The sequence below is a fragment of the Pteronotus mesoamericanus genome, unplaced genomic scaffold, assembly GCF_021234165.1.
Source record: "Pteronotus mesoamericanus isolate MK-2021 breed Mesoamerican mustached bat unplaced genomic scaffold, CSHL_Meso_final scaffold_174, whole genome shotgun sequence".
In the NCBI taxonomy this organism is placed as follows: domain Eukaryota; kingdom Metazoa; phylum Chordata; class Mammalia; order Chiroptera; family Mormoopidae; genus Pteronotus; species Pteronotus mesoamericanus.
In genome coordinates, this window is record NW_026555309.1 from 3,072,430 (window position 1) to 3,086,183 (window position 13,754).

General features: G+C 35.3%; 1 protein-coding gene across 1 annotated transcript in view; it reads right to left on the reverse strand.

Moving 5' to 3' along the window:
- Positions 1 to 1,849: 1,849 nt before the first annotated feature.
- The window catches only part of CA8 (carbonic anhydrase 8), a 162,782-nt gene continuing 150,877 nt past the window's right edge, over positions 1,850 to 13,754 (reverse strand). Inside the window, exon 9 of the mRNA XM_054590162.1 lies at positions 1,850 to 1,932. The gene's annotated coding sequence lies outside the window, so the exon portion shown is untranslated. The remainder of the gene's footprint in view (positions 1,933 to 13,754) is intronic.

A 13,754-nucleotide genomic window follows, 5' to 3' on the forward strand; every position in this document is an offset into this window, starting at 1 on the left:
TCTACGATACTAATAGAACTCTGTAGCCATTGAAGTCTGTAAGCTAACGTGCCGCACAGCAACGTGCCCAGCCTGCCGTGCCTCCTCCCTCTACCTGGTCTCCTATCCTGTTAGCTCTGCTCTTATTTTAGATGCCTCTCAACTCTCTAATTGCATACATGTATCTCATCACTGGTTCTGAAGGTGATTCCTCACCTAATACAGAAGGAAAAAACAAGGTGATTCTGACAGATTTTTCTCACTGTTTCTCACCTTTCTCTCTTGCCTCTGGGATCACTTTTGTGCCCAAGAGACTTAGGGCTAATGAAATTCCCAGTGCTCCAGATAAGTCCGTCTGTAAACTGTGGTAGTTCTACTTTACAAAACCGCTAATAAATTGGTTTTAATTTAAATTAATAAAAGTAGTTTTTTTGTCTAAAAATATTTTTCTGGTAGCCTAAAAATCCCATCCTTAGGGACACTCATTTGGGTTAACACATCACCTCATTCCAGGTTAGTTCAGAGGACTTACCAACACCAGGGAACAGAGTTCGGAAGGAAAGAAAAAAAGGACCGCCGAATTGGGGGGCGGGGGCCAACAATACCATGGAATAAAGAGAACAGACTGAGAAGGAGAATCTGAATTAGAGTTTTTAGGGGGTCCGAGGTGAAGGGGACAAGCGCTGAAAATCATGGAGAAAGCTCAATCAGGTGACAGGGAAGAGTCACCGGGGTCACCACTGCTGGGCCCCATGCCTCCACGTAGGGTTAGTCCTAGTTAAGGGCAGGCGCAGGGAGGGAGGGTCAAAGACGAAGCCAGACAATATCCCACACAGAGGCTCCAACCTATGCACAGAGATATTCTGTTGTGAAAAAAGGTAAAGTATCAAAACTGGGTTAAAAATGATCAAGCTGCTTGAGCCTATGCCTGTGTTACCCATGATAGGCCAGCGGCAGGTGCAATAGGAACTTAATAGCTGAAAACAGCACTATCTAACCGTTTTTTTTAGATGGAATTATTGTTTAATTTCAACCACAGTTTATTACAAAAAAAATCCAATTTACTCACAATATATAAAGTCATATTTTTGGCCTTGTAAACAGCTAGACTGGTAAATGTTGGGGGAGTGCTGGCAGCAAGAACCTACCTTCAGTATTTTGATTAGTTCCACTTGGCTTGTGCAAAATTGCCCACATTAAATAGAGCAATGCCTTCACAGTGACATAGTAATTATTCTGCCATTATATTGGGCCCCCAAACCTGTAGATTTTACCAAATAAATGGTTTAAAGAAGTTATCATTAGATCTTAACAATTTTATTTCCAATAAAGGTTGTGAATGCACTGCTGTGAATATACCCCTAAAAAGATCACATGGCTGGAATCCATAAGCAATATAATAGATCTAGGGCTCTCTGAGTAGAAATTTTCCCCTTAAGATCACACAGGGGAATTCAAGCAAGCGTGAAACAAAATCATTCTAGACTGAAAATTGGGGATTTTTACATTGAAAATAGGCACAGACATGAGAATAAGCCAGTTAGAAGCAGAAGAAAATTAAGATCTGATAGATAAACAAGTAGAATAAAGACAATATTAGGGAATGTGAAAGAAAGCCTGTCCTCATAAAATTCTATACATAGATTCTTATCTTTTCATAGTTTCTCAATGAAGAATGCACAACCTAACCGAGTTATCAGTTATCAACTGCTATGTAAAAACCACACCAAAATGTAGCAACTTAAAACCATGAATGATGATTGAACTTGATTCTTTGCGTAGCCCAGGTTTCTTCTGCTCCATGTTATACAGGCCGGCACCAATCTTGGGCTAGAAGGTCCAAGAGGACGGGGATTGCCTCCACATGGTGTCTCTCCCTTTATAGTCTCTTCAAGTGGCCTCTCCCTCCAGCAGAATAGTCTGAGCTTCCTTTACAGTATGGTGTCTGGGTTCCTGAATAATAGAAGCAGAAGATTTTAGACCTTTAAAGGGCTAGGTCTGGACCTGCACAGCATTATTTCCGCCACAACATGGAACTTCCAGATTAAAATGCAGACCGATGGAGAAATTTTTTTTAATGCCTTATTTAAAAAAACAAAACAAAACAAAAACCTTCCTTTTAGTATCTTAGAAAGCATACAATAGAAAGTAAGAATCAACAATAACACTACAACCAAGGGCAAACAATGCTCTTCCTCAGAATAAAAAGAATGATTACAGAATGTCAATGACAAAGAAAGAAAAAATACCACTAATGGCTGATGAACATTCTACTTCTGAGTCAAAAGAATAATGAAAGGAAATGAGAGATACCAAGTTTTAATGCCAACCCCTAAAACTGGGACAAGAAAGCTTCACTAACCTAGAAACTGTAATTACAACAACAAAAGAGTGACTGAAAGAGAGAAAAAGAGGGAGGTCTAGTAAAGTGGTACATTTTTTAAAAATTAAATACTACATTTTTGTTTTCTATTGTCTTTCTCTGTGCCAAATTTTTATGATTCACTGCTTCTTGAAAAGATGGTATTTTCAAACTCTCTAATAACAACTCCCATTAAAATATAAACCGTTCTTTAAAAAATATTGGGGCAGATATCTTATTTAAAGAAATAATGGCTGAAAGTTTTCCTAACTGGGGAAAGGAAACAGACACCCATATCCAGGAAGTCCATAAATTTTCAAATAACATGAACCCAAAGAGACCCATACCAAGACACATTATAATTAAAATATCAAAAGTTAAAAATAAGGAGAGAATATTAAAAGCTTCAAAAGAAAAACAGCTTATTATTTACAAGTACCCCTATACGGCTATCAGCAGATTTTTCAGCACAAACTTTATAGGTCTCCAGAAGAGAATGGAATCATATATTCAAAATAATTTTTTAAGACTTCCAACCAAGGATACTCTACCCAGCAAAGATATAACTCAGAATTGAAAGAAATAGTCTTCCAGACAAGCAAAAATTAAAGGAGTTCACCCCTTACAAGAAATGTTAAAGGGACTCAGCCAGCTGAAAAGAAAGGGTGAAAAGAGAGGGTCCTGTTGGAACACATGAAAGAATAAATCTCACTGAAAAAAGAAATATATAATAAAGGTAGCGGATTAATTATAAAGCTAATATAAAGAATAAAAAGCAAAAGTATTAAAAAATATGATTACAGTAACTAAAGTATACACATGATAAAAAGATGTAAAATGTGACATCAAAAATATAAAACATTGTAGGGGACAGTAAAAATCTTGACCTTTAGAATGGGACCAAACTAAGGTTGTCATCAACTTAAAATAAACTATTATAAATAGCTATATGTAAACTAATTACAAGCACAAAGCAAAACCTATAGTAAATACACAGAAGATAAAAAAAAGGAATATAAACATACCACTAAAGAACGTTTAAACCACGAGAAAGAGAAAAAGAAAGGAACAGAGAGAAACCACAAAAACATCCAGCAAAGAATGTGTCAATAAGCACTTACCCATCAATAATTACTTTAAATGTAAATGGACTAAATTTTGTAATCAAAAGATATAGAATGGTTGAATGGATTGAATAAACAGGGCCCATTTATATGCTGCTTATAAGAGATGCACTTTAGATGTAATGACACACAGACTGAGAGTGAAAAGATGGAAAAAGATATTGCATACAAATAGAAACCAAAAAAGAGGCTGAAGTAGCTATACTTATACAAAATAAAATTTAAAACAAAAGCTGTGATAAGAGACAAAAAAGGGCATTACATTATGATAAAGGGGTCAATCTAAGAAGAGGATTTAATATTTGTAAAGATTTGTTTACCTCAACATAGGAGCACCTACATATATAAAGCAAATATTTTTTAAAAATCTAAAGTGAGAAGTAGACAGCTATACAATAATAGCAGGGGACTTAAACCACTTACATCAATGGATAGATCATCCAGACAGAAAACCAGTGCAGGAACATCACCTTTAAATGCATGTTAGGAACACTTTCCAAGATAGATTTTGTATTAGGCCACAAAACAAGTCAATACATTTAAGAGGACTGAAATCATATCAAGCATTTTCTCCAGCCTCAATGGTATGAAACTAAAAATTAATTACACAAAGAAAACTGGAAAATTCACAAATATCTGCAGACTGAACAATATGCTACTAATCAACTGGTCAAAGAAGAAATAAAGAAAAATTTTAAAACACCTTGAGACAAACAAATATGGAAATATGATATACCAAAATTTATGGGATACAGCAAAAGCAGTTATAAGAAGGAAGTTCACATTAATAAATCCCCACCTCCAGGAACAAGGCAAGTTTCAAATAAACAATCTAAATATATACCTCAAAGACCTAGAAAAAGGGAGAATAATCCCGTGCATGAGGGCTCCACCTTCATTACGCAAGCACCATCCAAAAACCCCAATTCTTATTAGCATCACATTGGGCTTCTAACAGATGAATTGGGGGGTGGACACAAACAGTCATACCATAGCACCCACTTAATGTCAATTTTAAAATATAAAAATTAATGAACCATATCTCTTAGAAGTTAGATTGCAATATGCCTAAATTTAAGTGATGTTTAAAAGGAGGAAACCTTAGGAGTTCTTATTATTGAAGTTCTGTTAAGACAAATTGATGGGATTTATATTTTTGATCAGTTAAATAGAGACCAGTGTCAATGCATGGGAAATATTTGTATTATTTTTATCCATGTCTTTATAGCATTTGTTGCAATTAGCCTTTTAAGTTTATCCTGAATATTTTAGAAAAGCAGAAAGTAATGTTTTTGGCATTTCAAAATATAGTTAAAAATAAGAAGGGCAAAAAGTTATTTAAGCAAAATATTTTCAGAAAATATCCCAGACTCAGAAAAAATATATACATTATATAAAGAATTCATACAAAGGCCTGAAGTCTTAGTATGCTAGAATAGAATAAATAAATACTTATGCCTAACAATCACACCAAGGAAACAATATCAAATGTAAGGGAAAATTGGATATAAAAATTAATAAAAATGTTATTTATAACACCAAAAGATTTTTAAAGACTGATAGTTAAGGAAACAGTTATGCCCATTTAATGGACTACTATGCTCATATAACAAAGGATAATTTTTTAAAAAATGAGCATTGGAAATTTCCTATTGAGTCAAAAAAGAGTAGCCTAAAAATTCAAAGAATGTTTATAATCTGTAACATAATGTAGGTGTGGAAAAATACTGATATTCCCAAGTAGCAATAATAGTTTTAAAGTTTACTAAAAAGAATATGAATGATATTTTGTACTACATTTCCCTATTCTTCAAAGTCATTAAATGAAATATCCACTTTTTAAAGAGTATTTTATAAATATACATTTAGATTCATATACTTAATAGCTTGTTTTCAATGGCCTCAATTTCTGTCAAGTTTAAGATGGGTCCCAATATGTCAGAAGCCTCCTTTCTAACTTTAGTATCAATGATTTACCAACAAGAATTTCCTACTACAGAGACTCAAGTCTTCCTGATTTTTCCTAAATCCAGCCCTGGTTTTTCCTCTTTCCCATTGCTCACAATGTTTTCCACCAAAGAATCTCACTTGGCCTCAGGTTACATTTGCTCATAAAAGCCTGCCTGTTGTTGACGTTTAACTTAAAAGTCCCCTTCATTATAAAGCTTTTCTTCATTCCTTCTCAAGGTTGTAATCACCTTAGCTTTACTTACTTTTACCTTAGCAGAATTATTTGTGCTGTAGAGGTGGTGAATCCTTAGATAAAGCTGGTCTTGAAGCAAATGGTATTCTGCAATGTCACCAGGTTTTTTGTTTGGTTTACTAAAGTTTTATTTTGCAACCTCAATACAAGTTTCTGCCTCAGTCTTAATCTTTCCCAGCTAACAATTTGTTTGTATTAGGATAAATGTTTTACATAATTGTCATCACTTTTTTCACAATTTATTTTTTTAATTGATCTCCTTTGCTTATAGATGGACATACACACTATTACTGCATTCCATTTCAGAGGTCATCAGATGTCTGCACCTGCAGTTCCCCATATCTGTGCCGGCTGTCCCTCCTCAACTGTCCCTGAAATGCATTCATGATAGAGCAATGACCATAGTATCCTGTAAGGGTCAGTCACTTGTCTGCATAAACTTGGGTTACAGAATTTTCTCATTCACTAAAGTATCCCCAGCATGTACACACAAGATAAATATTTGTTAATTGGAAAAGCAAGTGTATGACCACAGTGAAAGCAAAGCTGAGTTCAGATTATTTGAAGCAATTGGTCCTCTACTTGGCCTCACTCCCAATAACCCAGCTTTGCAAAACCTGTGGGTTGCAGGAGCTGCTCTTGCCATGAAATGATGCTCTGGGCATTTCTTACTTCAGAATTATTTTTAATTTTTAAAAATCACAATGTCCATTTGAATATATTATTTCAACAAAATATCCCCCAAATATATTTTCTGACACTAAAATTCATGTTTACATATGCTGTGTGGTTGTTATAAACTATACCTGTTTGAATTAAACACAAAACAAGAACATATTCACGTAGAAAAACTAAGTTCCCTGCATTCTCCAGTTACTCTGGAAGGGCATTGGTTCAAATTAGGGGCCAATGGCCTTTTACAGCACTCAGCATGCAAGGAGAGCCCTGAGGCATGGTAAAGCTACCTGAATGGTGGGCAAAGCTGCCACTCTGCCTTGTCTAACTTAACTCCTTCACTTTCTGCCTCCCCAACACACCCTTTTTATTTCTTTCTCATCTCTTATTACTCAGTGCAGGGCTGTGTATGAGCGTCTAGCATATGGTGCATACACATAAGAGGCACTCAATATGTGTCAAATTGATGTTTAATAAACTAAACAGGGTAAAAGTCACCAGCAAATCCCAACTCTAAGCAAAGCAGAGCTCTTAAAATTAGGGATCTACTAAGGCAGTGACTAAAATGCCTACGCTGAAATCTTTAGAAAATTAATTTAAAATATGTTATTATGTATTTGAGACATCACACAGATCTTTTTGAAGGTGCACAATTCTAAAACAATGTTTTAGTCAAAGATCTTTGCTCAACTTACTTTTTTTGGCATATTCAGTGAAGTGAAAAGAATTCTACAAATAATCAAGAGACTCAGGAAAACTGCCCTCTACAAGTTGATCAGAGTAAAAGGCCCCATTTCTCTAACAGATCCACAGTTCGTGGTGATAAATGCTGTGATGAAATGTCACCTTGAATCCAACTCTCCCAACACAATCAGTCCATCAGCCTAATCCACGTTTGGGATTTTTAAAAATGGCAGTTTTCAGTTTCTCAGGAATCTAAGTGTCTGTCATGCACTTTGGGTAATGAAATAAAACATGCTTTTAATATTTGGCTGAGACCTAAATCCTCAAGAGCCAAGATTCAAAGCAAATATTTCCACATTAATTGAAAAATTTATTGTCAAATATATTTCATGGTTTATTCATGCAGAGTAGTGCTTCTTGTCTTCTACCATTCATTCCAATGATTTCACGGAGAAGCCAAAGGCTATTTTCAAAATTGGGTGACATTTAAAATCAGGGTGACATTGTTTTTCTCACATGCAAAAACAGTGATTTCTTCCTTTATGCTAAATATCTTCTCCTCTGGGGGATTTTGCTGATAATAATCTTTCCTCCCTAATTCACAGGTTAGTTATGAGAATCCAAAAAGAGATAAAACATTTGAATAATGTTTTATAAACTGTAAAGGATTTTAAATATTGTAGATTACTATTATTATTTATCCAAAGTAAGACTCAGGCACTGAGGACTCAAGAGGATATGGAACTCCATTGAGGGAATTAACTTTGAAATGTACACAGAAAGGAGAAAGAGAGAGACAGCCTTCTGATTAGAGGGTAGTTCTGAACTAAGGTTGCCTGTGTTCAGTTCTGCCTCTGACCATTACTAACTATGTGAGTTACTTAACTGATCTTAATCTGGGCAAGTTAGTTCACTGGTCAAAGACACAACATTTTTAATTTGTAAAATTAGGATAAATAAGAGTATTTTTACCAGATTTCTATATTAGTAATTTGATTTATGTGAAGTACCTACTATATATTAAATTCTCATTTGCTAACTACTATTATTTCCCTAGAATACAGGCACCATTAAAGCAGGACTACTATATCTGTTTCATGTATTCATTCTTTAAACAAATGTTTGTTACCAGGTTCTGTTCTAGGCACTGAGTATACAGCAGTAAAGACAGACAAGGTCCTCGCTTTCAGAAGTAAACAAATAGTTAAAATCATTGTAGGGAGTGATAAATACTGTAAAGAGGCAAATACAGATTAATCATATAGAGCTACAACAGCATGGAGCTGGAAGCAGTTGCTTTAGATGGATGTCAAGAAAGTCATCCAATGGGATCACTTTTGACCTCACCTCTTCTCATCATTCGGCATGTGCCAGCTGTGCAAAGATCTAAGGGAAGAGAACTTGAGCCTGAGGAAATAACATTTGCAACAAACATATCTGGGATAAAAAGCTAGCTTGTTTATTCAGAAGTCATAAGGGCCCTAAGTCCGTTGAGCTGACATGAATGAAAGGAGTTGATGAAGAGAAGATGGAGAGACAGAGTGACCACATCACGTGGGACACGGGAGGCGATATTTAAAAGCTGAATTGTGTTTCACTGGGAATCCCATAGTCCTTGCATGTATTTTTTTATAATGTAACTAATATGTATCCAAGTTATTTTTAAATAATGATAGTAAGAAAGCATTCAGTATACTTAGAGATCTTGACACTCTCAAGATATGCCTTTTCTCAAGGAAAAATCAGAAATTAGCCATTCTTTCCATATTTAAAACAGTGGTATTTATGCAATTTGGCAGTGACTCTTAATGCAACATCTCTCCTTTGTTTATCACATTCAATAAAAAAGTATGGTTATTTTGACCGTACTTGATTAGGCAAGGGTAAGACTTTGCTTTTAACCTGGAGCAAAGATCATCATATTTGACATAATTCAGATGGTTTATATCTGTGATGACATAAATGCTCTATGTTTGCACTGTCCAAAATGTGACTGTTGAACCCTTACTATGTGGCTACTGTGACTGAGGAACTAAATCTTCAATTTTAACTAATTTTAATTAATTCTAATATAAAGAGCCCCATGTGGCTTGTGGATACTGTATTGAATAGCGCAGATTGTATTTTTTCTCTTCCTCTGCCATTTACCTTCTTGAACGAGCTCATCAGCCTCTGTGCCCCATCTTTCCTCTCACTCCCCATATGTGCTGTAGGCCATTGGCTGAGCTGTTTCAAACCCTAGTCATAGATAAGGTTCCTGTGTGAGCCAGTTACACTCATTCTAATCCTTGGACTTGACCCCACCCCAACCCACAGCCATCTCTTGCACCTTTGGTGACATTATGAGAAGAAGCTCATGCAAACACATAGAGGCAGAAAGCATGTCCATCTCTACTATTCGGTGAGTAACCCTAAGCTAGTGCATACGAGACATTCTCCTTGTTTGCCAAGGGTGGCTTCATACATCTTAAGTGAATTGCCCATGAAACAGTTTTTCCAGGCATAAAAAGGCATATCCATTTCAGGTCAAAACAAGATGAGAGATGTTCCAGAATTAGTCTAGACTTAGTTACTCCAAAATTTAAGAAATCCTTTTATTCTTTCCAATTTTTTAAACCTTCCAAATCCATTATATTTTCAGTATCCATACTAGTGAAATTATTGGATAATTATTTTTTAAAGAAATAAAACAGTGGTTTGAATTTAACTGCAAATAAAACATTTCATTTTTAACGACAGCACTCCACTGTATCTGCAGTGAGGCGGCAAGAAGAGAATGAAGGTCTTTCATTTCTGCTGGAGCTCGCCCCTGCCCACGGAGTGAGCCAGTCACAGCGGCGATTCCAGGGACCCTCACAGCGGATGATCAGAGCAACAGTTACGGCGATTCAGACTGGCTCATCCATGTTTTCTTTTGTGTTGAAAACACGGTTTCCAGACTTAAACATTTTTACAGATGTTATTTAGGTTCCTTAGACATCAAAGAACCCTTTAAAAACATATTTTGATGAGTCAGGTGTAGGTAAATCAGAAGCATGCAGATTGTAGTTCTATGAGGGAAAACCCTGGGAGAAATGTGCTTGAGGAAGAAATGAGTTGAGATCATTTTGAAACCGGAACTTTTTTTTTTTTTTTGCTTATTTTTCAAATTTCATCTAATATAGAATCTAAAACTGAAAGGTTCTTTATGTACTCATATAACAGATTCTGTTGTTTTCCTGAGTCATACCTAGTAATCCCAAGGTGCTTCCTTTGTAGCAAAGTTCTTTTTGATATGTGGAAACGCCCTAGTGACTGAGGCAACACAAAGTCTTCCAGGATTTCTACGGCCGATATGATTACTTCATTCAGTAAACACCAACACCATTCTCATCCAGCTAGTATAAGTCACAGCATCTCACAGCATCTATGGCATTAACAGTTTAAGTTTCTTTGTACCAATTCTTTCCATAACAGGATAATTCATGGATTAGTGGTTCTCTGACCTAAAAGGATTATGCAGTTCTTTACAAGTGTTCTAGAGTGATATTTCTAAATTCAGATATCTACGATCCAGGAATGTATGCCTTTGGATCCCAAAAAAGGGCAGGGATATCAGTAATAAAAATTTTGTTGTTGTCTCAAAAGTCAAGATAATCACAGACTCTGAAACCACATGACAATGCTCAATTATAACATGATTATCTAAAAGAGCCAATGTCTCTTTACATTTTTTCTTATATTACATTTTAAGTATCTCCATAATACAAACAGAAATTAAGAAATGTTTTTAGAGGAATGTCGGACCATAGAAAAGAGAATAAAAACTCTAGTTTAAGAAGCACTACTCCAGAAACTACACATTAGTCAGTTACAATATAGTGGAACTCTGCTTACTCTAGGTGTACCTCTAGAATATAAATTCATCACTGTTGTATTCTCTTTGGTTATCATAAAGACTCTAAATAAATAGCAATTTTTATCTACATAAAATAATAAATTAAGGAGGTAATCAATTCCCAGCTACAATTAGAAATAAATCCATTGAAGTTCTGTACATCATTCACCACCTTACAATGCTACAATAATCTAATCATCACTTAGTTCTTAGCACTGACCGTGATGCGGTCACTGAGTTCTCTAACTTGTGAATGTATCCATGGTGTTCTTCTGTTAGCTGCTAAACAGATGACAATGTTCACATATTAGAAGATGTTTTGACCGAGAGTGGATCTTGTCAGAAATTCCAGGTCTCTGTGCTCCAATCTAATTCTCCACAATTTTCATCACTGAGATTATTAATACATTGACCCTGAGATCAACTAGAAAGCTGTTGACAGAATGAGTAGGCTCAGATATTTGTGGAAATTTGTTTTTCAGCCAATGTTTTAAGGTAGGACAATGAATGCATTCATTAAATATTTGTTGAGTATCTGTTATGTGCCAGAAGATATAAATAGATACTTGAGGGCCGTGAATATGTATGCCAAAGCACATATCCACAAGCAACTTACAAAGTAATCATGGGTGGATACACTTTTAGGCTTAGAGATGTACAAAATATCTTTAGAACACCTTCCAGATGTCTCTTGGTATATTTGTGACCTTTGGAATTGGTAATTATATAATTTTAAAGTTAACACTTGATGAGAAGATCTTTCCAGAGAAAAAATAAATGGTATCAAACGCCATCTCCAGAAAGCTCTCTTTCAACAGCATAATTTTCTTTTTTGTTCAGTCCTGCAGTATAAACCCCACATTAAGACAGTTGAAAGCAACTAGCACTGCACTTCATTTTGGATGTCAGTTTTATCCTATAAAATAATGCCGATCCATAACTACACACATACTGTAGAACTATTAATATGCTATAGTCTTGTAGAAGCTACTTTATCCAGAAATAACTACTAACCAATACTTGTGTACATGTACAATAAAAATTTTTGTTTATAATCATGTTCTGAAGGACCTGGTGATCTCAAAATTTTTTTTTTAAATGTTATCTAAAGTACAAAGCAATTAATGCCAATCAATCATAGAACATGTATTAGTCTCTATTATTATAAGTATAAATAATACAAAATGTGTTAAGATGGGATTTCTGTCCTCAAGAAGCTTACAACTAAGGAGAGGCTTAAAACGCACCAACAAATCTTTAATAAAGACCATGTGAAATGGTAAAAAAGGAACTTTCGCCTCCATCTCAATATCCTTTCCTAACCCTCCTGCCTTCAAATGAAGAGATGTTACTATGGGCCAAAACACAGGGCTGTTACGGGGCTTCGTTTTCCCGGTGGGAGGAGCCAGCATCCCCACTCCCAGCCCGTCCTTCCCTTCCAGCCTCTGCGTAGTAAGCCGGTTTCTCAGATCCAGCCATCCTGGATTCAGAAGAGAGGTTTCAAGCCTGAGCCATGTTTCCTGTGCCGGTCTTACCAAAGAGGGCTGAGCTGAAAAATACGGGATGACTGTTGGCTATTAACATGTTGCTATTTTGTTAAGAATTGCCATAGCCAAATCTCTTTGCATGAAGCCAGGAAGGAAAGAAAAGTTAAGTAGTAAGTTCACCAAAATCCCGTTTTGAACTGTGGCATGGTATTTGACCAGACAGTAAAAATAAGTTTATACTTACTTGTGTTATCACAGAGTTACTGTTAAAACATAAACTGAAGCTGAAACATAAAACATAAACTGAAAACATATTAAAATTTAAGAGTTTATCTGAACAAAAATTGATTAGAATTAGTCAGCGACAAACTGGAAATGGTTAAAAGCACTCCACCAATAAGAGCTGGGGAAAGACTTTTATAGAAAAGGCAGAAGCAAAGAAATTATTGATTGCCTACAGCTTAAAGCCTAGTTGGTTGGGAGTGTCTGTCCTTAGGTTTGGATTTTGTAACTCTGAGGCACTTACATGCTTAGATTTTGATTTGCTCACATAGGCCGCCACAGCCTTAGAGCCACCTCAGTCTAATGGCTTCCTTGTTTAATTAATTTATCATTACCATATGCACTAAATTTTCTTCCAGCTTTACTAAAATGTAACTGACCTATATAACCTTGCTGAAGTTTAAGATGTACAACATGTTGCTTTGATATACCTATATATTGCGATATGATTAGAACCATAGCCTTGGTTAACACCTCTATCACGTCACATTAATTACCATTTTATTGTGGTGAAAATATTTAAGATTTACTCTCTTAGCAACTTTTAAATATATAACAGTATTGTCTACTACTCTTAAAATGCTGCGTATTAGATACCCAAAATTAATTTATCTTGTAAATAGATGTTTGTACCCTTTGACCAGCATCTCCCCTATATGCATTTAACTTTAGTTGGAAAATGTATATGATTTCCATAAGTTCATTTTATAAACAATATTTATATTTACCTTTATACATGCCTTTCCTTAACTTATCTCTCTTAAGGTTCTCAACTAACCTTGTCTCCCTCATTCAACCTTTTGACTATAGGCACTTGGAGGGCAAACTGTGACACTTCAGAACTTACTGGTAACTCAGTAATGACATTTAGTAAGATTTAAAAATGCTTACTGAATTAATCAATTAACTTATAACCACCCTTTGAAGAAAATGAATGTGCTACCTACCCAATATCCATTGTCTAAGTAATCTATCTTTCAGGACTTATTGATGAACTAAGAAGTAATCACTGAGGTGCCTGGTATATAAATGCATCTGTTGTCTCTTTTCATCAATAAGTGGAAGATGATCTTACTGGAGT